At 44.2% G+C, this 26,683-nt stretch overlaps 1 long non-coding RNA gene across 1 annotated transcript in view; it reads right to left on the bottom strand.

The window, feature by feature from the left end:
• Positions 1 to 26,683, bottom strand: part of LOC137548635 (uncharacterized) — a 70,238-nt gene that overhangs the window by 41,161 nt on the left and 2,394 nt on the right. The window contains exon 2 of the long non-coding RNA XR_011026728.1: positions 23,293 to 23,386. This is a non-coding gene — a long non-coding RNA (uncharacterized lncRNA). The remainder of the gene's footprint in view (positions 1 to 23,292; positions 23,387 to 26,683) is intronic.

The raw sequence follows: 26,683 nt of genomic DNA, 5'->3' as shown, positions 1-26,683 counted from the left end.
TTGTCGGATGATTGTTCCTGCCTTTCTGGGGTAAAACATGAGAGTCTTGACTTTGTGCAATCTGAAATGAATGGGTGTGCCACTGTGGTTGATTCCTGTGCGAATCCTGGAGGATTCTCTCCTGACTGCGTGCAGTTTGAGTCTGTGCGATCTGATGCCTGTTTCTCTGATGTTCCTGCAGATTGTGATCAACATGAATGTGCCAGTTTTCTCAAAGATGTGTGGGACCCCTTATCATTTAGAGACAGATCTTTAAGATCTTCCATCTGTGATTCTGCCATGGGGAAAATTCCTAAATTTTGCAGCATCAAAAGCAAAAGTGATATGTCTAATAAATTTTTTCCTGATGTTGTCGCTATTTCTACTGCAGATGCGTCTCTGTCTCACCCTGTTCACACCTGTAAGGGCCCATTGCCTGGTGACAGTTGCTCCAGTGTTTCTGTCCTGAACACCTTACAGTCTGCCCCGCAGATCGCGGAGGTTTGCGCTATGGAAGCGTCAGTTTCACAACCTAAAGCGATTTTTGATTTGCAGGTTTTGCGTTCTGGCTCCTCGGATTTGACATTGTTAGCCGAATCTAAGAGTGAGAGAGCGCTTCGGTTTTGCGAATCTGACTCTGAAATATCTGTGCTGGGTCCAAAGAAAGTTTCTCCGAGCCTGCCCTGTACTATGAATAACAATATGATGTCCAATCACACTGACTTTTGTGAGTCCCTTTCTTGTTCTGAGGAAAATGCTGATTCTGCACCCTGTACTCTGGATGAGTTAAGATGGCCTTGTTTAGAGTCTCCTGCAGTGTCCCTAGAGGCTCATCTAGGTATTGCCGCTATACTCACCTGTTTTTCTGCAGTTTTGGAGTTGCAAGCTAGTTTGACTGCTACGCAGAATTCTGGGTGCAGCAAGATTAAAGTTAGGGAGTCAGTGTGTGTTCCAGCAAATGTTCCTGTACGTTCCGCTCATGATGATGAAATTCAGTCTCAGTTTATGGTGGAACCTTCCCTGGGACATCTGCCCTGCTCACAAAATAAAGTTCCAGTTTTGCCCTGTAACATGGATAGTACAGAATCCTTCTTAGAAAACTTGAAAACTGATGTTCCTGAGGTCTTGCCTGATGTCCTGGAGACCTCCGAGTTCCTCCCAAAGGGTGCAGAACTTGTAGGAGACGTCTCCTGCCCCCCAAGCCCTTCTGAGGTGTTGCCCACTTCAGTAGGCATTGCTGCCTTGCAGACTACTTTTTCAGCTCTGGTGGAGCTTCAGTTATGCGTAGTCAATGATGAGTTTTTTCTTGAAAGTCCAGTGCTTGTGACCACTACTCGTGATGATTCTATGCCCGGTCCTGGTTTTGGTTTTCTCGTCTCGGACTCTGAGGTTGGCAGTTCCCCAACATGTCCTGAGGTTTCTCCTGTGCTGGTGTACCCCAATGTGCTCTGTGACCCAGAAAGCCCAAGTGTGCCTCGGTTACCAGCATACTCAGATGCTTCCTCAGTGGAGACATGCTCTGATATGGCCTGCCTGGTCGCATGCCCAGAAGTGGTCCCGGAAAGTCCTGATCTTGATGGATGTCTGGGTAATTCTGAAACCAGAATAATCATTGGTTCCATAGGGGTTCTTGGCAGTTCTCCATGTGAGCCTGGTGAGCGTTCTGGCCTCTTGGGATCTCTGCAGAGCTCCAAAGGGTTTTGGGAGATTCCGGGAGAGATTTTGCTTGATACCCTGGCTAGGATCAACAGTGGCTTTTGTTTTGAAAGAGACACTTCGAACAGGTATTGTGGCAGTTATGGTATCTTCGGGCGCTCCTTGGAAGGTGGTGGGTATTGTCTGGAGGGTGTCGATGGCTTCTTCTCTGGCATTTACAGTCCTGATGGGTTTTACACTGAGACTTGTAGTACTGATGGGCATGTTTCGGTGGCTTCTGCTTCCGGTGAGGTCGGTTTCGGGTGGACTGACTCTGGAATTGGACCTTGTCGGGCTGTCCCGACCTTCATGAGTTTTCAGTTAGAGTCTTTTGTTAATAGCAGTTTTGAGGGTCGCCTGGAATTCGACCCTAGAGGGGGGGGGGGGGGGGGTACTGTAATGATCTGCTCAGCTGCCTGTGCAGGCAGGCAGCTTTTTGACCATTGTTTAGGTTTGCATGCTGCAGGACTCTGGAAAAGAAGAGCTTCTGTCAGTTTTGCAGCTTGTGCTTGCAGAGGAATTTGCATACATTGTCATGCAAATTGCCTGGCCACATTCATTGGAGGCGTGTACTATAAGTACTATGTGTTTCCCACAATGCTTCGCTGGTCATATGGATTCCTTCCTGTGAAACACTCTGGAGAGTGTCAGCCTTGCTCATTGTTTGAAGTTCAGCTTAGAGTAATTCCTGGGACTGCAATTAGGCAGGTCCCTTAGTGCAGTTAGGATTGTATATCTGTTTGCTTGTCTGTTGCGACTGTCCTGTCCCAGCGGTGGTCGATAGGAAGTCGTTCTGTGTGTCTGGGTGCTAACCGGAACAGCGGTTGTTACTGGTAGCCCCTTCTGATCTGTCTTCCTGGATCGCACTCGCCTTGCGCTAGTGCTGTGGATCCTTCTGGTCTGCTACTCTGTTCTGTCTGCCTGGATCGCACTCGCTCCTGCGCTAGTGCTGTGGATCCTTCTGTTCTGTCTTCCTGGATCGCACTAGCCACTTTTGTTAGTGCTGTGGATCCTATCTCTCGCTTGTCCCTGTTTTCGTGTGTCTGTCTTGTCTGCTACGGACGCTTGCTGGAGACTCGGTGAGGTAACCGTTAAGCAAGCATTCCCGTCCTCTGTTTCATGTTTGTCTGTCGATGGTTAGTTAGGCGTGCTTGTCTCTATTGTGCTTATCACGTGGAGACCGCGCATAACCGCGTGCACTGTTGCGAATGAGTGCAGTGTTCGCGGTTAGCTAGCGTTTGTTTTCTTTCCGTATCTCCTCATTGTATGATTTGCTGTGCCTTTGCTACTCTCGTGCTCCGCCTTGCTGTAGCCTTGTGTCACGTCTGGCGATCGCACCTCTCGTGATCGCGTTCCTACTTCATATCTGCTGTGGTGTGTGCACAGTCGCGGGTTGGCGACTAGTTTTATGCACACACACACAATCTGTCTCTGTGCTCACTCTCAATCGCTTCTCTTGCGATTGCGTTTCTTCCCTTTATGCAATTCCTGTCTGGCGTGTGTGGTAGGGCAGAGGAGCTGTTCCTCTGCACTCCACAGCTCCACCTGCCGACAGGAATTTCCCTCTGCAGGTGCATTGCACCTACTGCTGGGTTCCTGCAAATTACACATTTGTGGAGGATTTCCGCAGTGTCAGCGCACGGCTTGTGCGCTGATCACGGAGAGAATTCCACAATCGTTACAACCACTCATCCGCCTCTCCTCTTGCTTCTCCACCCCAACCCCCTCTGTCAGTACCTTTACTCAGTGGAGTAGCTAAGGACTTGTGGGCCCCGATGCACGTTTTACAATGGGGCCCCCCAAACACTCTATACATAGCAATTGATACGGCGCACCAAAACCTGCCAAGGACAACCACAGTGTCAGCGGTGCAAGAAGGGGATGGGGAACAGCTTGTTAATGATTACCACTATTCAAAGTATCTATAAAAGTGATTATTGCCAGCACAGAGCTAATACTGTAGTTGAGGGAGGACTCTTCGGGGGCCCCTCTTGCCCAAGGGCCCCTATGCGATCGCAACCTCTGCAACCCCTATTGCTACACCCCTGCCTTCACTGGCTGCCAGCTACACAATAGATACAATTTCAAATCGTTACTGTTGCCTACGAAGCTCTGCACAACCTAGCTCCTTCTTATCTAAACTTATTTCCATGCAATCTCCGCTCAACTAACAATATTCTCCTGTTTTCTTCACTGGTCACCTCTTCTGGTCACTCCCACTTGCAAGACTCCTCCCCTCCTCTGGAACACCCTCTCTTAGCACATTCACTACCCATACTAACCCTTTTAGGCGCAATCTGAAAACTCACCTCTTTAGGCAAACATGCACTCCTACCTTGGCCGCTTAAGCCACTGACCACCATTTCTACGATGCACAACTTCCCTTTGCCTACTGTCCTATCCCTTTAGACTGTAAAGCCTTTTGGGCAGGGCTCTCTTCCCTAATTGTCTCACAATGCTCTGCAATGTGTGTGCATACATCCCTCCCTTGTGTCAAAAACTGTACTTGATTTGTTCACTGCATCAGTGGTAATCTACCATTGTCTTGTATTAACTGTTGCATTGTTTATTTTGTATTGTTATACCTTGTATATAAATAAATAATAATAATGATTGCACAAGTGCCGCAGTCGGTAGAATTTTCTGATATGCTGCAAGTAGCTTCAATTGGGGGGTAATACTGAACTGTCTAAACACCTGTTGCTTCTAACTCAAATGTTTTATAGTGGTAGACATCTTCTTAGAGTAGCTCTGTTGTGGGTTGCTGGGTTCTTATCTGCAGTAAAGCTGCATAGTGTGCCGCTTCACCACCTCAGCATCTCTGGCTGCAGTCACTTACAGGGTATGCTGAGTCCTCCATCCAGTTATGCTTGAGTTCATTCTCCTGGATTGGCAAACTTGAGACATGACTGAATCACAGTTTCCTTTCTGTTTATTTCCCATGTACACTTATACACCCCTATCCAAAAAGTATCCTAAAGTGATATTCTTAGCAGGGCCGGTTCTAGAAAAAACTGGGCCCCAGGGCAAAATTAGCCTGGGGGCCCCCAACAGACACCTCCGTCCAAAAAAATGGCATTGGGGCCCTTTGTTGCAACCAAATTTCTCTCCTTTGCCCCTGAGCCGGCTGCTGACCCTCCCTCCCAATCACCTCCAAACTTAGCTGTGCTCCCTGGGGCCCATGAAGAGTCTTTGGTAGGATAGCATCTCACTTGTCAGCCAACACAGGTGAAACGCTAAAGACTCTGCAAAGGCCCCAGGGAGCAACAGTTGGGGGGGACACATTAGGGCCCCTACAGGCTCTGGGGCACTGGGGCGATTGCCCCCTTTGCCTCTATGGTAGCGCTGGCCCTGATTCTTTGTACTATGTAAAACAGTCTTGGCATGTTAAAATTGACAATCACATGGATCAGCTGATGTTTCCCAAGAATGTTTGGTCTTGGTTTAACTCAATACACACACACACACACACACACACGCACGCACGCACGCACACACACACACACACACACACACACACCTTAAATGTGTGTTTTACAAACAAACATCTGATTTTAGATTATGGATGAGTCTATGACACTGAAAGGGCATTCTGAGTTAGGAAAAATGAAAACATAAGCATGTGTAGCTTATTGCCATCTGGAATTTCAATGTATGAACTGTGTAAATATCTAATTTCCACAGGAACAGTTTTCTGGACAAAGTCTCTAGGGGGCCATGTTGAAAAGTTCCATATCTGGAGCAGACAGACCCCAGTCTAAGCAGATGTGTAAACATAGCCCTTCTCAGGCTCCACTCTATTTCTATTATAAACCAGATTCAAGTTCTTGAGCTTGTGTCAGATCTGTAGCTGCAATACCTAAGCAGACATTCAATACAATCTAAAAAGTATCGCATTTTTATCTCTTCCAGTGTTACAAAAAAAAATGGCTTCAGTAATCTTTTGAGTCACACACCTAGAAAAAGTATGTCGCATGCAGAACTTTTTTACATTACTATGAATTTATGTCATCAGTAGGTGGGTAGCAAATTTCATCTTCTACAGCAGCTATTCTTAACTAGTGTTAACTGTATTAACAAATGTTGCCCCCCATTCGTGTAGCTACTTTGTCCCCCATTTGTGTGGCTGCTATGTCCCCTTGTTTGTGTGATTGCTATGCCCCCCCCCCCCCCCCCCCCCCCCATTTGTGTGCTGCTGTGTCCTGTTTGTGTGGCTGCTTTTTCCCCAGTTTGTGTGGCTGTGGAACCCCGGTTAACTAGCAGCAGTTAACACTAGAGAACTCTATAGGGGAGGACATTAGACACCAGGGAACTTTATAAGGGAGGGAGTCAGTGCGCAACTAAACATTGAGGTTGGCCCGCGACTTGGTCCCAGTGTTCAATTTCACCCCACTTTGTATTTGAGTTTGACACCCCTATCCTAGAGTGATCTACAATTGCAATCGCTGAGGCCAGCGTTTTGCGATTCTGTGAGTGATATTTTTTCCCCTCCCGACACTCACCTGCGCGCTACGATTTTTTGTAAAGTGCTTTTCTGAGCGCTTTTGAAGATTCTGTTTTTTTACTTCCTGATTTCAGTCATGAAGTGAGCTCTTTCACCAGGAAATGAATAAATACAATCTATTTATTCATGAAAGCACGAACGCAATCGCCGCATAAAGCGATTTTGCGAGCGTTTTGCACTTTTCCTTTACCTTCCATTATAGAAAAATCGCCCCAGAAATGGTGCAAGCAGCACTTTGGTTAGTGGAAAGCAGACGAAACGCGAAGATATGAACTGTCCCATAAGGAATCATTGCACAATCGCTTTTAGGGCGATTTTGAAAATTGTTGACGCTGAAAAAATAGGGAAAACACCCTAGGTGTGAAATAGTCCTGAGTCTCCCACTGAGGTATACTAGTCCACGTCCTTAGTTATATTAAAGAGACACTGAAGCGGAAAAAATTATGATATAATGAATTGGTTGTGTAGTACTGATAATTACTAGAAGATTAGTAGCAAAGAAAATATTCTCGTATTTTTATTTTCAGTTATATAGGGCTCGACTCTCAAAAGGCTGCTAAGCAGTTAGCACGCCCAAAACTTTTATTGATCGTGCGCAAATTTAGCGCTGTGCGGTGCGCACGAAACGTCGCACCGGGTGCAATCAAAACATCGCACCGGGTGCACCTAAAACGTCACACCGGGTGCGCCTAAAAATGTCGCACCGTGCAATGGTTCGGGTGCACCTGGTGCGACGTTTTAGGCGCACAAGATGCAATGGTTTGATCGCACCTGGTGCGACGTTTTGCATAGTGCGTGCGAAAATGTCCTACAGGGCTTTACACCTGCTAAGGGGATTTTAGGCGTGCTAACTAACTTAGCACCCTTTTGTGAATCAAGCCCATCGTTTTTTTTATTAAACATTGCATCATTCTCTAATATTTGCAGTTACACACTACTCAGCATTCTAAAGGATTTTACAGAGCAGGCCAGTGAACTTTTGAACTGTCCTCTGGAGAGAAAAAAAAATACAGTGACTAACAGTTGAGATAACAAGCTTCAGAAGACAGAGCTCTCTGCGACTTTGAAAGACGTGGAGCTCAATGGCTCTTTTGCATAAATAACAACTGTAGTTTCTTAACCACTTGAGGACCTAGGGCTTTAACCCCCTTAAGGACCGGCCACTTTTTTTTCCATTCAAACCACTGCAGCTTTCACGGTTTATTGCTCGCTCATACAACCTACCACCTAAATGAATTTTGGCTCCTTTTCTTGTCACTAATAAAGCTTTCTTTTGGTGCTATTTGATTGCTGATGCGATTTTTACTTTTTATTATATTCATCAAAAAAGACATGAATTTTGGCAAAAAAATGATTTTTTTAACTTTCTGTGCTGACATTTTTCAAATAAAGTAAAATTTCTGTATACATGCAGTGCGAAAAATGTGGAAAAACATGTTTTTGATAAAAAAAACCCATTCAGCCTATATTTATTGGTTTGGGTAAAAGTTATAGCGTTTACAAACTATGGTGCAAAAAGTGAATTTTCCCATTTTCCAGCATCTCTGCCTTTTCTGACCACCTGTCATGTTTCATGATGGGCTAGAATTCCAGGATAGTATAAATACCCCCCAAATGACCCCATTTTGGAAATAAGACATCCCAAAGTATTCACTGAGAGGCATAGTGAGTTCATAGAAGATATTATTTTTTTGTCACAAGTAAGCGGAAAATGACACTTTGTGACAAAAAAAAAAAAAAGTTTCCATTTCTTCTAACTTGCGACAAAAAAAAAAAATGAAACCAGCCACGGACTCACTATGCTCCTCTCTGAATACCTTGAAGTGTCTACTTTCCAAAATGGGGTCATTTGTGGGGTGTGTTTACTGTCCTGACATTTTGGGGGGTGCTAAATTGTAAGCACCCGTGTAAAGCCTAAAGGTGCTCATTGGACTTTGGGCCCCTTAGCGCAGTTAGGCTGCAAAAAAGTGCCACACATGTGGTATTGCCGTACTCAGGAGAAGTAGTATAATGTGTTTTGGGGTGTATTTTTACACATACCCATGCTGGGTGGGAGAAATATCTCTGTAAATTACAATTGTTTGATTTTTTTTTACACACAATTGTCCATTTACAGAGAGATTTCTCCCACCCAGCATGGGTATGTGTAAAAATACACCCCAAAACACATTATACTACTTCTCCTGAGTACGGCGATACCACATGTGTGGCACTTTTTTGCACCCTAACTGCGCTAAGGGGCCCAAAGTCCAATGAGTACCTTTAGGATTTCACAGGTCATTTTGAGAAATTTCGTTTCAAGACTACTCCTCACGGTTTAGGGCCCCTAAAATGCCAGGACAGTATAGGAACCCCACAAATGACCCCATTTTAGAAGGAAGACACCCCAAGGTATTCCGTTAGGAGTATGGTGAGTTCATAGAAGATTTTATTTTTTGTCACAAGTTAGCGGAAAATGACACTTTGTGAAAAAAACCAATAAAAATCAATTTCCGCTAACTTGTGACAAAAAATAAAATCTTCTATGAACTTACCGTACTACTAACAGAATACCTTGGGGTGTCTTCTTTCTAAAATGGAGTCATTTGTGGGGTTCCTATACTGTCCTGGCATTTTAGGGGCCCTAAACCGTGAGGAGTAGTCTTGAAACGAAATTACTCAAAATGACCTGTGAAATCCTAAAGGTACTCATTGGACTTTGGGCCCCTTAGCGCAGTTAGGGTGCAAAAAAGTGCCACACATGTGGTATCGCCGTACTCGGGAGAAGTAGTACAATGTGTTTTGGGGTGTATTTTTACACATACCCATGCTGGGTGGGAGAAATAACTCTGTAAATGACAATTGTTTGATTTTTTTTTACACACAAAGAAGACACCCCAAGGTATTCCGTTAGGTGTATGGCGAGTTCATAGAAGATTTTATTTTTTGTCACAAGTTAGTGAAAAATGACACTTTGTGAAAAAAAAAACAATAAAAATCAATTTCCGCTAACTTTTGACAAAAAATAAAATCTATGAACTCGTCATACACCTAACAGAATACCTTGGGTGTCTTTTTTCTAAAATGGGGTCACTTGTGGGGTTCCTATACCGCCCTGGCATTTTACGGGCCTAAAACCGTGAGTAGTCTGGAAACCAAATGTCTCAAAATGACTGTTCAGGGGTATAAGCATCTGCAAATTTTGATGACAGGTGGTCTATGAGGGGGCGAATTTTGTGGAACCGGTCATAAGCAGGGTGGCCTTTTAGATGACAGGTTGTATTGGGCCTGATCTGATGGATAGGAGTGCTAGGGGGGTGACAGGAGGTGATTGAGGGTGTCTCAGGGGGTGGTTAAAGGGGAAAATAGATGCAATCAATGCACTGGGGAGCTGATCGGAAGGGGGTCTGAGGGGGATCTGAGGGTTTGGCCGAGTGATCAGGAGCCCACACGGGGCAAATTAGGGCCTGATCTGATGGGTAGGTGTGCTAGGGGGTGACAGGAGGTGATTGATGGGTGTCTCAAGGTGTGATTAGAGGGGGGAATAGATGAAAGCAATGCACTGGCGAGGTGATCAGGGCTGGGGTCTGAGGGCGTTCTAAGGGTGTGGGCGGGTGATTGAGTGCCCTAGGGGCAGATAGGGGTCTAATCTGATAGGTAGCAGTGACAGGGAGTGATTGATGGGTAATTAGTGGGTGTTTAGGGTAGAGAACAGATGTAAAAACTGCACTTGGGAGGTGATCGGACGTCGGATCTGTGGGCGATCTATTGGTGTGGGTGGGTGATCAGATTGCCCGCTAGGGGCAGGTTAGGGGCTGATTGATGTGTGGCAGTGACAGGGGGTGATTGATGGGTGGCAGTGACAGGGGGTGATTGATGGGTGATTGATAGGTGATTGACAGGTAATCAGTGGGTTATTACAGGGAAGAAGAGATGTAAATATTGCACTGGCGAATTGATAAGGGGGGGTCTGAGGGCAATCTGAGCGTGTAGGCGGGTGATTGGGTGCCCGCAAGGGGCAGATTAGGGTCTGATCTGATGGGTAACAGTGACAGGTGGTGATAGGGGGTGATTGATGGGTAATTAGTGGGTGTTTAGAGGAGAGAATAGATGTAAACACTGCGCGTGGGTGGTAATCTGATGTCGGATCTGCGGGCGATCTATTAGTGTGGGTGGGTGATCAGATTGCCCGCAAGGGGCAGGTTAGGGGCTGATTGATGGGTGGCAGTGACAGGGGGTGATTGATGGGTGGCAGTGACAGGGAGTGATTGATGGGTGATTGACAGGTGATCAGTGGGTTATTACAGGGAAGGACAGATGTAAATAATGCCCTGGCGAAGTGATAAGGGGGGGTCTGAGGGCAATCTGAGCGTGTAGGCGGGTGATTGGGTGCCCGCAAGGGGCAGATTAGAGTCTGATCTGATGGGTAACAGTGACAGGTGGTGATAGGGGTGATTGATGGGTAATTAGTGGGTGTTTAGAGGAGAAAATAGATGTAAACACTGCGCTTGGGTGGTGATCTGATGTCGGATCTGCGGGCGATCCATTGGTGTGGGTGGGTGATCAGATTGCCCGCAAGGGGTAGGTTAGGGGCTGATTGATGGGTGGCAGTGACAGGGGGTGATTGATGGGTGATTGACAGGTGATCAGGGGGATAGATGCATACAGTACACAGGGGGGGGGGGTCTGGGGAGAATCTGAGGGGTGGGGGGGGGGTAAAAAAAAATAGCATTGACAGATAGTGACAGGGAGTGATTGATGGGTGATTAGGGGGGTGATTGGGTGCAAACAGGGGTCTGGGGGGTGGGCAGGGGGGGTCCTGAGGGGTGCTGTGGGCGATCTGGGGCGGGGGGGGGGGGGAAATCAGTGTGCTTGGGTGCTACATAGGGTGGCTGCAGCCTGCCCTGGTGGTCCCTCGGACACTGGGACCACCAGGGCAGGAGGCAGCCTGTATAATACACTTTGTAAACATTACAAAGTGTATTATACACTTTGTATGCGGCGATCGCGGGGTTAACATCCCGCCGGCGCTTCCGTATGGCCGGCGGGATGTTGCGGCGGGTGAGCGGCGGCAGGCGCCGGCAGAGGATCGCGTCACGGATGACGCGATCGCTCCGCCCATGCCCTTACAAGGACCGCCGCCTCTGTGGGGGAGCCGGTCCTTGCAGGGTACACTTCCGGTACTGGAAACAGTATTAGACTTATGTCTCTGCTCCTAATGTTTTATTTCTTAGCTGTACTACACATACAAATCATAATATCATACTTTTTTTTTTTTATTCAGTGTCTCCTTAAAGAGGAACTCCAGTGAAAATAATGGAATAAAAAAGTGCTTCATTTTTACAATAATTGTGTATAAATGATTTAGTCAGTATTTGCCCATTGTAGAATCTTTCCTCTCCCCGATTTACATTCTGACATTTTTTACATGGTGACATTTTTACTGTGGGCAGGTTATGTAGCTGCTAGCTGTTTTTGCTGTTAGAGACAGCTGTAAACAGCTATTTCCTGTCTGTGAACCTTGTTACATTGTAACAAACTGCCAAAAGTACCGCGGTCCCAGAGCTTCTTGTGGGAGGGGTTTCAGCACAAAATCAGTCATACAGCGCCCCCTGATGGTCTGTTTGTGAAAAACTATATTTTTCTCATGTAAAAAGGGGTATCAGCTACTGATTGGGATAAAGTTCAATTCTTGGTTGGAGTTTCTCTTTAAGTGTTAATGAGCAGAGAAAGCCCCAAGAAAGAGTGCCCCACAGCTCTAGTTACCAACTCTCTATGCCTGGTAGCAATGAAAAGGAGAAGGATTTGCTAAGTGGATTGCAAAGGCTGTCCCATTTATAAAGCACTGTTTTCACTGCTGATAGGCATGGGGGTTCTATGGACACTCTTTTGCCTTGGGGAAGGGTTTGGGAACTTCAGTCTGTGACCAGTGGGAGGTGTGAAACTAGGACCGTATGTCTTGCATTAGGCATCTCTGAATAAAGCCTATACTGATATATATTTGCAACATGATTCCTTGCATTACAGGAAAAAAACAAAAGGTAATGCTCACAGGGCTTGATAACTGATATCACGGTCTTGCTAGCGTTTTGCGCACGTTATAACACGCATAACGCTTCTCGCACGCAATCGCAAATTTTCACGCGAAAATGGCTGCGTTTTGCATCCAAAAATTTGTGTTTTGTGCTCGAAAACCGTTACGTGCGTTATAACACGTGCAAAACGCTAGTGCGACTGTGATATCAGTTATCACAGTTTAGTGAATCAAGCCCCTAGTGTGCAGTGTCAAATAGCCATGGCCAAAAGGACAGGTCCCACTTAGGAGTGGGCTGATCATCAAAGCAGCCGTATGCATGTTCGTCCCGCTGGGGCTTGGCGTGTATGTATGTAGAAGCATTCTGTGCTGGGATCCTTTGTGCAAGGTTTGTAGGACAAAGGAAGCTGCTGACCTCTGTGGCACCTTGATCAGATCAGGTTGAGTGACAAGACAAGACTATCTCAGTTCTAAAAGGACTTGCATGGGAAAAACTGGCCAAAATCTGCGTAAACATATGAATGGACACAGGCACACTATTAATGATACCAAATCTAAACTCCCAGTCCCCACACACTTTCGTTCCCATGGACACAGCTTAACCACTTAAGGACCAGCGTTCTCTGGGCACTTAAAGAGGAACTCCAGCCTAAACAAACATACTGTCATTAAGTTACATTAGTTATGTTAATTAAAATAGATAGGTAATATAATCTCTTACCCACACTGTTTTAAAAGAAAAGGCAAATGTTTGATTACATGATGGCAGCCATCTTTTTGGCTGAAAGGAGGTGACAGGGAGCATGAGACACAGTTCCAACTGTCCTGTGTCCTGAGCACCTCTCCCAGTTGCTAGGCAACATGAATCACAACGTAGGAAATCCCATCATGCTCTGCACAGCAGCAGGGAAAAAAGCCCGGGCTTTTTTTCTTTGATGGGTGGAGCTTAGCTAAAAATGCAGCTAAAAATGATGCTTTGGTAAGAAAAACAAAGTTCTGATGCTGTGAAACTGTTAAAGAAACACCAGGCCTTTTCAGTTCTGCTGAGTAGATTTTTAGTCCGGAGGCTCACTTTAAGGACCAGAGACCGCTGGTCCAGTCCCGACAGAATCCCGACAAATCGCAGCACATACCCGTCGCAACCGCTGTCATCGCCGCTCGCCGGGACCCCCAGGACATAGACTCTGCCTGTCTCTATGACGGCAGAGTCATGTGAGCCGGTCAGGAACCGCTTTCATTGGCTCCTGACCCTGTTTTTCAATGAAAGCCAATGGGAACAGCTTACATTGAAAGACAGGGCCAGGAGCCAATGAAATCGGCTCCTGACCGGCTCACATGACTCTGCCGTCATAGAGACAGGCAGAGCCTGTGAGATGCGGCGAGAATCGTCGGGGTTGATCGGCAGGGAGCGGCGGAGACGGCGGATGCAAGCTGCGAACAGTGATTGAAATCTGCCAGCCAAAAGCCCACCAAAACAGGGCGTAGATTTCAATCACTGTGGTCCTTAAATGGTTAAACAATCTTCAGTTACTGCCCTGGAGGGTGGCTTTACATCACAAAACGAGAGACTAATAGCAGAGACGAAATTTATACATTGGTTTAAATCAAACAAGGATTCCAATTTCTTAAACTGGTATGAGGTTGATGATGATATTTAATGTCATAATTCTTTTTCTGTCTAGAGTACTGCATCCATTCTGCTTGCAGCTAACTTGAAATCGGAATTTACAAAGTTGTGTGCCAGGCAAAGTCTCTGTTTTGTGAGGGTTGAGTAAACAAAGATCTGTTTGTCATAAATTAGCTAACGTCCTCTCAATACCCTATTTGGATGTTTTGTTTCAATTAAGGCATCGTAATGACATGTATTTATGTTTCCCAAAAAAATCCATGTATCTCCTTTTGATGTTGCATATACACACACCTAAAGGATTATTAGGAACACCATACTAACACGGTGTTTGACCCCCTTTCGCCTTCCGAACTGCCTTAATTCTACGTGGCATTGATTCAACAAGGTGCTGAAAGCATTCTTTAGAAATGTTGGCCCATATTGATAGGATAGCATCTTGCAGTTGATGGAGATTTGTGGGATGCACAGCCAGGGCATGAAGCTCCCGCTCCATCACATCCCAAAGATGCTCTATTGGGTTGAGATCTGGTGACTGTGGGGACTATTTTAGTACAGTGAGCTCATTGTCATGTTCAAGAAACCAATTTGAAATGATTTGAGCTTTGTGACATGGTGCATTATCCTGCTGGAAGTAGCCATCAGAGGATGAGTACATGGTGGTCATGAAGGGATGGATATGGTCAGAAACAATGCTCAGGTAGCAAATTGTAGCCTCTTTTTCCTAATTTTGGAGATTATTGGTACCCGGTGGGGGTCTTCTGCTGTTGTAGCCCATCTGCCTAAAGGTTGTGCGTGTTGTAGCTTCACAAATGCTTTGCTGCATATTTTGGTTATAACGAGTGGTTATTTCAGTCAACGTTGCTCTTCTATTAGCTTGAATCAGTCGGCCCATTCTCCTCTGACCACTAGCATAAACAAGGCATTTTTGCCCACAGGACTGTCGCATACTGGATGTTTTTTCCTTTTCCTACCATTCTTTGTAAACCCTAGAAATGGTTGTGCATGAAAAATCCCAGTAACTGAGCAGATTGTGAAATACTCAGACCGGCCCGTCTGGCACCAACAACCATGCAACGCTCAAAATTGCTTAAAGCGGATCCGAGATGAAAAAATAACTATAGCAAGTAAATTGTCTATATATCTTATCTAAAGTTTAGATAGTTTACACAGCAAATCTAGCTGCAAACAGCTTCAATAGTTTATGATTATTTATTTCTGTGATACAATGAGGGCAGCCATGTTCTGTTTGTCACAGGCTGAGGGCTGGAGATGCTATCAGCTTGCCTGTGTGTAATGTGACAAATTCAGTCCCCTCTCCTCCTCCCTCCTCCCCTCTGCCTCTGAAATCTCTGGTTAGTAACCTCCTCCTCCTCCTCCTGCCCAGACTGAGCCCTTGCTACAGTGCCAAGGCACTCTAAAAAGCTGTGGGTGAGGCTTGTTTAGTTTATAGGGAATTAGAGTATTAAAACAAAACAAAAAAAGTATTTGGCTTGAGGAATGCCCTATAAACTATATGGAAGGAACACAATTATGCAATGAGTAAAAGTTTATCTCGGATCCACTTTAAATCAACTTTCTTCCCCATTCTGACATTCAGTTTGGAGTTCAGGAGATTGTCTTGACCAGGACCACACCCCTAAGTGCATTGAAGCAACTGTCGTGATTGGTTGATTAGATAACTGCATTAAAGGAATACTATCGATTTACATATTTTTTTCAATTGACACAGGAATTGTTTGGGAAGTGCTGCTAAGTACTGGTGTATACATTTTAGTAGCAATTTCTTTGTTTACTGTTAGCAAAATACGTTCAAACTTTACTGACGCCAAAACTGACGGCTGACTGAGCCATGAGGAGAGGGGAAATTCCCCTCACACTTGATCAGTTAACTCTATGTGTAGCTCTGTGTGTGACAGAGAGAACAGCTGCAGCTCCTATGTTTCTGACTGACGTGTCTGAAGAGAGCAGAGGAAATGTAACTAATTGTCACAGCTTTTCATACTGTTTTTGCTTTCAGAGTTTGGTATTTTCTTTCTGTAGTCTGCTATGCAACTCTGGCTGTGCATTGAAGCAGACACCCCTTCTGCAATTGATTTGTCCCAATATAGCTAAATCCTACCCTCAATAAATTACAGTTTTCGCCTCTGATATTTAACATGAAAAGTAGGAAAATGTTTACACAGCTACTTAGACATTATTTGTACATTGTCATTTTAGAACACTTGGGTATCAATAGTATTCCTTTAATGAGAAATTGAACAGGTGTTCCTAATAATCCTTTAGGTCAGTGTACATGCATATACATGCATATAGCTGTCTGTTCTAACATCTTGTCAGCATACAGGATTCAGTCTGATAAAGGCAGAATATCTGAAAATCTTTACATTCTTTAAGTAAGCCAACAAATGGTATCACACTGATTTAAAAACTATTACTTTTACTGATGGCTAAGATGGTACTGCTAAGACAAGCCAACTAACATTTATATTGCACTTTTCTCCTGGCGAACTTCTCAAAGTGCCAGCGCTGCAGCCTCTAGGGCATGCTTAATAGACAGTAGCAGTGTTAGGGAGTCTTGCCCAAGGACTCCTTACTGAATAGGTGCTGGATTACTGAACAAGAAGAGCTGAGATTCAAACTGAGGTCTCCTGTGTCAGAGGCAGAGCTCTTAACCTGTACACTATCCAGCCACGTGCTTGTATGTGAACAGCAGGTGACACATGGATTGTGGGTGCCAAATGGATACAAACAATGTTTATTTTTAAAAGGAGCTTATGCATACAATGTGTTTTCTGGGGGTCTGGGGGTATTCTTTCCCCACTTTTCCATAACCAAATCCTTCCAAAGGGCAATGAGGGTCCAAAGAGCCTCTTTGTACATTAGCGACAGATATAATGCTTAGTTTGGGGAAAGAAGGAACCTTCTATTGCTGAAAGCCATATGGCACTGGCAGAAAGGGCTGGGGGAATCTGCACTCTCCCCAATCCTTTCCCTGCTTGCAAAAAGATCCATATCTGGAGATAGAAGCTGATCTAGTCTGGCAAGGGCATGTCATACTTTTTTTATTTATTTGAAAATATGTGTTTGAAACCTTGGGAAGCTTCTGCTTTATGGTAACTCATGATCAATCTCACCGACACCAGATAGTGAATGGTGTGACAGTCCTTTTGACCTCACTCACTAATGAAATAGTGTACTAGTTAAAGACACCAGCTTGGACACAAGAGGCCAGAGTTTTAATCCTGGCTGATTCAGTAAGGAATCCACGGGCAAGACTTCCTAATGCTCTATATTGCCCTACTTAGTGTGCCCTAAGTGGCTGCAGCTCTCATGCATTTTGATTCAGACAGGGGAAAAGCGCTATACAGTTAACATTATTATGAGATAAATCTCGCCATCATATTCCGTGGCACTGTACAAAGTAAGAAACTAACATGGGGCACATAATGCAGGCAAATGGAATACACCATTATACAAAATACATATTTGGTGACAAAATACAGAATCAATACAAAATACAGAATTGGTAATAACAGTGACAGAAGTAACATGATGAATAAAATATATAATGAATTCCAAGACACAAAAGGAGGAGAGAACCCTGCCCTTGCAAGCTTACAATCTAAAGGAATAAGGGGGAAATAAGAGGTGGGGTTGTATACAATAAACATACCTAGAGGCAGTGTGTGTTGGATATCTAGTAGGAGTTCAACTTAGGCCTAAGGTAGAGTGTATGTTTGTCAGAACAAGTGAGTTTTGAGAGAGTGTTTAAAGGCAACATAGGTTGGAGAGTGACGGATGTGTTGTGGGAGGGCATTCCAGAGGAGGGGTGAAGCACTTGCAAAATCTTGTATATGCGAATGCGGGGAGGTAATTCTAGAGGACAACAGCAGGTCATGTGCAGATCTGATATTGTGGTAGGTTTGGTATCTGGAAACTAGTGAGGAGATGTATAGAAGAGAGAGATTGTGGAGAGCTTTGTAGGTTAGGGTTAAGAGTTCAAGCTGGATACTCTGGTTAATTGGTAGCCAATGGAGAGCTTGACAGAGAGGGGCAGCAGAGGAAGAGCGAGAGGAACGATGAATGAGACGAGCAGCCAAGTTCAGTACAGATTGGAGCGGTGCTAGTCGGATAGTTGGTAGTCCACAAAGTAGTATGTTACAATAGTCCAGAGGAGATATTATAAAAGCATGTATTAACATTTTAGTTGTGTCTTGAGTGAGAAAAAGTTGGAATCAAGTATCCTGTGTGAAATGCGGTGCTCTGAAATATTTAGTTTACATGGATCACTACTGTAATATAGTGTATACATCTCTTAGTACTTGGTGAGTCGTCATGTGATCTTGTCAGGGCCCTGTTGATCCTAAAACTAGTGAAAGTTATGGAGCTTTTTCAGGGCACCGGGTCTAAGCGGCCACTGGTCTTCATCATAGTGTCCTGCAATAGGAGGGAGAACCCTGTAGTGTGAAGAAGGTGTGATTGGGATAAGGGAATGAGTATTTCACAGGGCTAAGTTTGTGTAAGGCAGGACTGAGGTTAACAGGCTGAGGACTAGACTGGCATGGTTATTGTACAGGCTCAGTTGTAACAGGCTGCAGACTGGACTGACAGACTCACGGGACATGGTCAAAGACACCAGGCTGGTGACTGGACTGATAGGCTGGCAGCGGAGGGTTAACTGGATCATGTTCTAGATTGACACATGGGTGGAAAAGGGTTAAAGGTAATTGGCTGCATGCTGGACTGACAGGCTTGTGGTGTGGGTGACTGCAGAAAGGACTGTGGAAAACACACTGGACCTGTGTTAATGAAACAGTCCTGAGTTCTATTTTACCAGGGTTTAGATATTCCTAGCATTTGTGCCACTTCTGTGCCAGAATAACTAATTGGTGCCATCCGCCATGGACAGATACAAGGAGCAAATCCGATGGAGTTCCCACAGATTATTAGTATTGATTTATAAAGCGCCAACATATTTCATGGCGCTGTACAGAGTGAGAAACAAACATGGGGTACATAATACAGGCAATGGTATACACAAAATATAGACTCTGCTATATAATACATAATTGGTAGACATGGTAATTACAGTGACAAATGTAACATGATGAACAAAATGTATAGAAAATTCCAAGGCACAAATGGGTGAGAGAGCCCTGGCATTGCGAGCTTACAATCTAATAGAGAGAAAAATTAAGTTGGGTAGTGCACAATATGTAGTATACAATATGTATACCTGAGGCAATGTGTTTTTCGGTTATATTTAGTAAGGAGTACAACTTGGCTGAAGAGGTTGAAGGGGAATGGCCTAAGTCAGAGAGTATGCTTGTCGAAAAAAAGTGAGTTTTGAAGGATAGCACAAAGATTTCAAAGGTTGGAGAGTTACAATGTGTTTTGGAAGGGGATTCCAGAGGAAGGTTGAGGCACATGAGAAATCTTGTATAAGTGAATGCAAGGAGTCATTTTAGAGGAATACAGAATAAGATTGTGCAGATCTGAGATTGCGGTTGGAGTGGTATCTGGAAACTAGTGAGAAGATGTACAGTGGAGAGAGATTGTGGAGAGCTTTGTAGGTTAGGGTTAGCAGTTTGAAATGAGGAGCTTGGCAGAGAGGAGCAGTGAGTCAAACAGCTGAGTTCAGTACAGATTGGAAGGGTGCGAGTATATTAGGTGGTTGTCCAGAAAATAGTATGGTGACCAAGTTGAGGACACCCAGGACCAGCGTGGGTCAAAGATGTCGTAGGTGTCAGGACAGTAGATGGAGAGAGATCCTGGTGAGTATAACAAGGCTCCAGCACTTTCATCCCTACAACGTTTCTTGATAGTTGTCAGAGAACATGGTAGTTAATTAACTTTTGAGTGAAGAATAGGGTAACCAGACTGTGTATGCAATTGTTTTAAAGGACAACTGTAACGAGAGGGATATGGCAGCCATGCTGGTCTGTTTGACTGCAGCAGAACCAAACATGCAGATAATTTTGTCAGATCTGACAATAATGTCAGAAACACCTGATATGCTGCATACTTGTTCTATTGCTAAAAGTATTGGCCTGAGTAATGCTCTTAAAGGACTTCCGATGCAACAAATAATAAACAGATTTTACTCACCTGGGGCTTCTTCCAGCCTCATGCAGCAATCTCGGTCCCTCTCCGCAGGCCCGGTCCTCCACGTTGTCCCTCTGGCCGCTGGTTAAGATCTCAACACCACCGGTGCGTCCGGTCTTCTGCATCTGGCGTCCACGTCATCTAGCGCGTACTGTGTCTGCGCACAACTACTGCGCAGGTGCAGTAAGTGCAAGATGACATGGACACGCGGGCATGAATAACAGCTCAGAAGACCCGGCCCACCATCGGGGTCCCAATCTTTACTGGCAGCCAGCGGGACAACGCAGAGGACCGTGGTTGCAGCGAGGGACTGAGACTGCTGCTACGGGTTGGAAGAAGCCCCAGGTGAGTAAAATTTTGTTTAATATTTGTCGCATCGGAAGTCGGTCATCGCTCAGCATCGAAAAACATGGTATATTGAGTTTTAATAATATTTTTCCAAAAATCACACTGCTATACACATTTTATTTATTTGTTGAAGTCAAAAAATGGAGAGTAGGCTGAAAGGGAAGTATGTAGTTATCCAAGTAACGCTCCAATGCTATTTACTTTCTGATTTCCAGTACGTTGGATCCAATGAACAGAATATTAGACATATGATAAATTTGTATATCTGAAGTTGCAGATGACGAGCCTGTGCTTGTGAAACAACTTGGAAATTAGTGCAACTGCAGAATGTCCCATTGCCTGTCTACAGCTTATAGACATGCAAGCTTCTCTCATGTGTTATTTAATGGCATTGCATGTCACATGTTGTCATCCATGCTTACAATATAATTGGCATTTTGTTTTTAAGAGCTAGGGTACAAGTGCCAGAAGAGTATCAAAACCACATTTTGTCTAGTTTCCCAGCTTTACTTCATTCTTCACTTTACAGAGTACATAACAACTAAGATGTGTGTACACATATTTGGTATGCTTTGGGGTCGTGCTTTGGTTTTTTGAAACTCTTTATTGATATTGATGGCAACCAAACAGGCAAACATAAAGAAAAGTAGTGAACAGAAATCATCCTCAGGAACTAGGAAAGTATACAGTGGCGTAGCTCAGGAGCTCTGGGCCCCAGTGCAAGTTTTACATTACCCCCCGCTCTCAAGCACTCTATACATAACTATTGTTTCAGTGCACCATACCTGCCAAGAACAACCAGTGTCAGAGGTGCAGGAAGGAGATGGGGAACAGTTTGTTAATAATCACTACTATTCAAAGCATCTAAAGAAGAGATTATTACCAGTAAAGGACCAAAATAAAGAGCTAATACTGTGGTAGAGGAAGGGCCCTTTGGCCCAAAGGCCCCGATGCGGTCGCAACCTCTGCACCCCCTATTGCTACGCCACTGAAAGTATAATCATAAACAGATGCACTTTAGACTAGCAGATATAGCTGAATGTTGCTCTCCACTAACGTGTACAATTCTGTTTGTACTTCTTTAAGGGCTGGTGCACACCAAAACCTGCTAGCAGATCTGCAAAATGCTAGCAGATTTTGAAACGCTTTTTCTTCTTTTTCTGTAGCGTTTCAGCTAGCGTTTTGCGGTTTTGTCTAGCGGTTTTGGTATAGTAGATTTCATGTATTGTTACAGTAAAGCTGTTACTGAACAGCTACTGTAACAAAAAACGTCTGGCAAACCGCTCTGAAGTGCCGTTTTTCAGAGCGGTTTGCGGTTTTCCTATACTTAACATTGAGGCAGAAACGCATCCGCAATCCAAAATCTGCAGCAGCCCGGGAGTATGCGGTTCTGCAAAACGCCTCCCGCTCTGGTGTGCACCAGCCCATTGAAATACATTACCCTAGCGGATCCGCACCCGCAAGCGGATCGCAAACCGCAGCAGAACCGCTCTGGTGTGCACTAGGCCTAAGAGTAAACTTCTCATGTCACGTGTCTTCAGTGCAAGTTTCCATTTTAATTTTTGCAGCTACTGAACATAGAAAGCAGCTGCTTGAACTTAACGAGATTCTACCTAACAGTGTAAATGGCTTCTACCAGGGCCGGGCCGAGGCAGAGGTTGGAGAGGCTCCAGCCTCAGGGCGCAGTGTAGGAGGGGGCGCACAATTCATTCAGTTGTCATTCCCAATTGTGTTTGAAGCAGAAAGAAATAGGAAAAGGGGATACATGGCAGTGACTGCAAGTCAGATAACTAGAGATTAAGGTATTGGGGAGGTTGGGGGCCCTGGGGCACCTCTTAGTCTAGTAGCAATCAGTGTGTGACGGCTGGGGAGGGAGGGATGGAGGGGCGCACTTTGGTGTCTCAGCCTTGGGTGCTGAAGGACCTTGTCCCAGCTCTGGCTTCTACTACATTCTATCATGGTGGGCAACAGAATCACCAACTTACAGGTCCACAGTACCATGCACTATTTTGTCATTACAAGCTGGTATGCTCATACTTTGTAATTATATTGTCTATAAAACTCCTAGTCCCCTCTTCTATACCCCTCTCTCTGGAAAGACTAAACATGTGCGTGCAGCCTATAAAACTCCTAGTCCCCTCTTCTATACCCCTCTCTCTGGAAAGACTAAACATGTGCGTGCAGCCTATAAAACTCCTAGTCCCCTCTTCTATACCCCTCTCTCTGGAAAGGCTAAACATGTGCGTGCAGCCTATAAAACTCCTAGTCCCCTCTTCTGTACCCCTCTCTCTGGAAAGACTAAACATGTGCGTGCAGCCTATAAAACTCCTAGTCCCCTCTTCTATACCCCTCTCTCTGGAAAGGCTAAACATGTGCGTGCAGCCTATAAAACTCCTAGTCCCCTCTTCTATACCCCTCTCTCTGGAAAGACTAAACATGTGCGTGCAGCCTATAAAACTCCTAGTCCCCTCTTCTATACCCCTCTCTCTGGAAAGGCTAAACATGTGCGTGCAGCCTATAAAACTCCTAGTCCCCTCTTCTATACCCCTCTCTCTGGAAAGGCTAAACATGTGCGTGCAGCCTATAAAACTCCTAGTCCCCTCTTCTGTACCCCATGTAGCACATTAAAAATTAAAATTATTTCCACCACTCCTATCCAGGTGTCAGTTTATTTGTGCTGACTGCATTTGTTATATGGTAATGATAGCTGCATCTTTTATATGGGTGTACTGATGTCTATACCTGTTATATGGGGACAGTGATGGGGGTAATGACAACTACACGTCTTACAGTGTATTCCAGTGAATTTCTAGTCACAAAACTGTAAAAAGATTACACATTTTTTTACTAAAGTCAGGCTGAGAATCAATAGCCTTGCTTTAAATAGAGACTTCAATTGCTTACTGAACATTGCTGCATACTGTATATACCCTATACCCTATGGTATGCTGTCTGACACCAAACTACAGCTTCCCACCAGTAGTGGGAAGAGCCAGCATTAACTTTATCCCCCCTAACCTGTTCTGGAACAGCTAAATAGATGGAGCGAAATTCCAGGTCAGAAGGCAAAGGGAGGTAGTCAATACTCTCAGTGAACTGATCCAATGGAGTTCTAGAAAAAAAGCACATGGACAATTTGACTATCATTTTAAATTGTGCAAATAGGTACATTATTTATGCAAATGAGAGCTGATTAAGATGTTAGTGTTTATTGGGTTTAGTTTTGGTTAAAAAAAGAGAATACCCTAAGCTGTAATTTTGCTCTAATTGTAATGTCCCTTTTAGAGAATTTGTTAGAGCTAATCAGGTCTTCATTTCACTTCTCTGTCTACTGCATAGTTTTAATGCCTGGTACACACCATGCAATTTCCCATCAGATAGATGGGTCAATAATTTTCCACAGATCCGATCGGATTCCCGATCATTTTTCTGAGCGATTTTCTGATAACTTCTATGCAAATCTTTCATAAAAACGATCAGAAATCAGATCGGACCTGTTGGAAATTATCTATTGGACCCATCTATCTGAGGGGAAATTGCATGGTGGGTAGCAGGCTTTACTCTGCAGAGTCTTTAGCCCCATACACCTGCTCAACAGCGGTCTTTTATGCAGCACAATTGTTGAACAACTTTTGTTGTGAAACAAGTTGAAACAGCTAAAAAAAGTATTTTGCAATTAATTGTTCAAAAAGCCGATAAGACTGATAAGACGTCAATCCAACTGTTGAGGTTCATACACACCTACCAACTATCTGTCCAACTATCTGCCAAACTCGTCTGTTAAGCCCATTCACACGCTCAACAGCGGTCTTTTATATAGCACAATTGTCAAACAGCTTTAGTTGTGAAACAAGTTGAAACAACTAAAAAAAAGTATTTTGCTATTGTTCAAAAAGCTAAGACTGATAAGAAGTCAATCCAACAGTCTTATCAGCTCTTTGAACAAAAGCAAAATACTTTTTTTAGTTGTTTCAACTTGTTTCACAACAAAAGTTGTATGGGGCTTAACAGACAAGTTTGGTAGATAGTTGGACAGATAGTTGGTAGGTGTTTATGAACCTTTGGATTGACTTCTTATCAGTCTTATCAGCTTTTTGAACAATAGCAAAATACTTTTTTTTTAGCTGTTTCAACTTGTTTCACAACAAAAGTTGTTCAACAATTGTGCTGCATAAAAGACCGCTGTTGAGCAGGTGTATGGGGCTTTTGAGTTAATCCTTTTATGTGCTCCTAAGGTATGTGACAGTGGCTGGATAGTGTAATGGTTAAGGGTTTTGCCTCTGACATGGGAGACCAGGGTTCGAATCTCGGCTCTGCCTGTTCAGTAAGCCAGCTTCTATTCAGCAGGAGACCTTAGGCAAGTCTCCAGAGCACTGCTACTGCCTATAGAGAGCGTCCTAGTGGCAGCAGCTCTGGCGTCTGCCAGGAGAAAAGCGCAATATAAGTGTTTGTCTTTGTCTTTTGATAACTCCAAACCATAACAGCAGAAAAAGTTTGAATGCAGGATTAGCATCTTTATCACTTAATACACTCAGACCAGTTGCTGTTGAAATTTGATTTTTATGGTAATGATCCTGCTTTAAAGGACAACTGAAGTGAGAGTGAAATGGAGGCTACCATATTTATTTCCTTTTAAGCCACTGGTTCCCAACCTGTGTGCTGCGACACATTTATGTGTCGTGGCAGCCTCGGGTATGTGTCACCGTGCTGTCTGTGTCCCCCGTGTGCCGCTCTGGCTCCCTCCCCACTTTTCCGTTTTGTTTCCTCCTCCGCATTTGTGGACATCGTCAGCCATTTTTTGATAGTTCTGCTAACTATGTGTAGAGGGGGGAGGTTGAGCGGTGCAGCGAGCAGTAAGCAAGAGTGGTGGAATTGCAGGCAGCAAGTCTGTGCCACAGTAAACTGGAAGATGTTCTCTTGCAACTTTTCAAGCAGCACCAGCACAGGTAGCGGTGTGAGAAGAATGGGCATAGCTACCAGATATGACACTTGCTGCCTGTGGAAGCGATATGATTGCCCATTATATGGACTGCGATGGCAAGTACCTTGCTAAATGATCCTGGAAAAAGCTGGTTTTATATTACTGTTATCTGACTGATCTGCAAACGTAGAGAAGCATCTCTGCACCACTAGGCAACATCAATCACAGCAGCAACATGTTGCCCCTGCAGCCAAGTTATTGTGCCAGCAGCACCTTATTAGCCCTGCAGACCCCCCCCCCCCATCCTATTGTGCCAGTAACAGTGTATTACCCCCTACACCCCCCCTCCCCCCCCCCCGCCCCTTGTGCCAGTAGCACCATAGGCATATTTTCCCTGCAGCCCCCCATTGTACCAGCACCATAGGCATATTAATTTTCTCTGTGGCCCCTCATTGTGACATCAGCATATTGTCCCTGAAGCCCCTCCACCTTGTATCAGCAGCAGTCACATTGTCTCTGGAGCCCTCTTTGATGATTATTATGCATATTTTTGTACTATACATATGTGATGTGTCACAGAGATCTGAATGTTTGCCGTGATGCGTCACGACCTAGCAAAGGTTGGGAACCACTGTTTTAAGCAATACCAGTTGTTTGTCTATCTTGCTGATCCTCTGCCTTTAATACATTTAGCTATAGACCCTGAACAAGCATAGGCAGATCAGGTATTTCTGACAATCTTGTCAGATCTGACAATATTAGCTGAATGCTTGTGTCTAGTGTTATTCAGACACTACTGCAGCCAAGAAGATCACCAGGGCTGCAAGGCAACTGGTACTGTGTGACGACTGAGGGATTTTTCCCCTTATGGACCAGAAAGGAGCAATTTTCTCCTTTCAGTGCTCCTTCCATTCATTCACCAATAACTTAATCTCTACTTATCACAACGAAATGATCTATATGTTGTTGTTTTTCACTACCAATTAAGCTTTCTTTGGATGGTATATTTTGCTAAGAATGATTTTATTCTAAATGCATTTTAACGGAAATAATTAGAAAAAAATGGAAAAAAAATCATTATTTCTCAGTTTTCGGCCATTATAGTTTTAAAATAATACATGCTATCATAATTAAAACTCACGTATTTTATTTGCTCTTTTGTCACGGTTATTACACCTTTTAAATTATGTCACTATCACAATGTATGGCGCCAATATTTTATTTGGAAATAAAGGTGCATTTTTTCAGTTTATTATTTACAGGCCCATATTTTCAAAAATAACAGTATTATACCCTCTTGATATAGATATTAAAAAAGTTCAGTCCCTAAGGTAACTATTTCTGTAATTTTTTTTAATTGTCATTTTTTTCTATGCAAAAGTTTTATTTGGGTACTTAAGAGGTAAGAGTGTGGGAGGTAAGGTGGTAATTCTAAATTATGCGTAGGTCTTTTATTGAAATAAATGTTTGTAGGAGTAATTTTACTTT

The sequence above is a fragment of the Hyperolius riggenbachi genome, chromosome 1, assembly GCF_040937935.1.
Source record: "Hyperolius riggenbachi isolate aHypRig1 chromosome 1, aHypRig1.pri, whole genome shotgun sequence".
Lineage (NCBI taxonomy): Eukaryota > Metazoa > Chordata > Amphibia > Anura > Hyperoliidae > Hyperolius > Hyperolius riggenbachi.
This window is presented reverse-complemented; position numbering and strand designations above follow the sequence as displayed.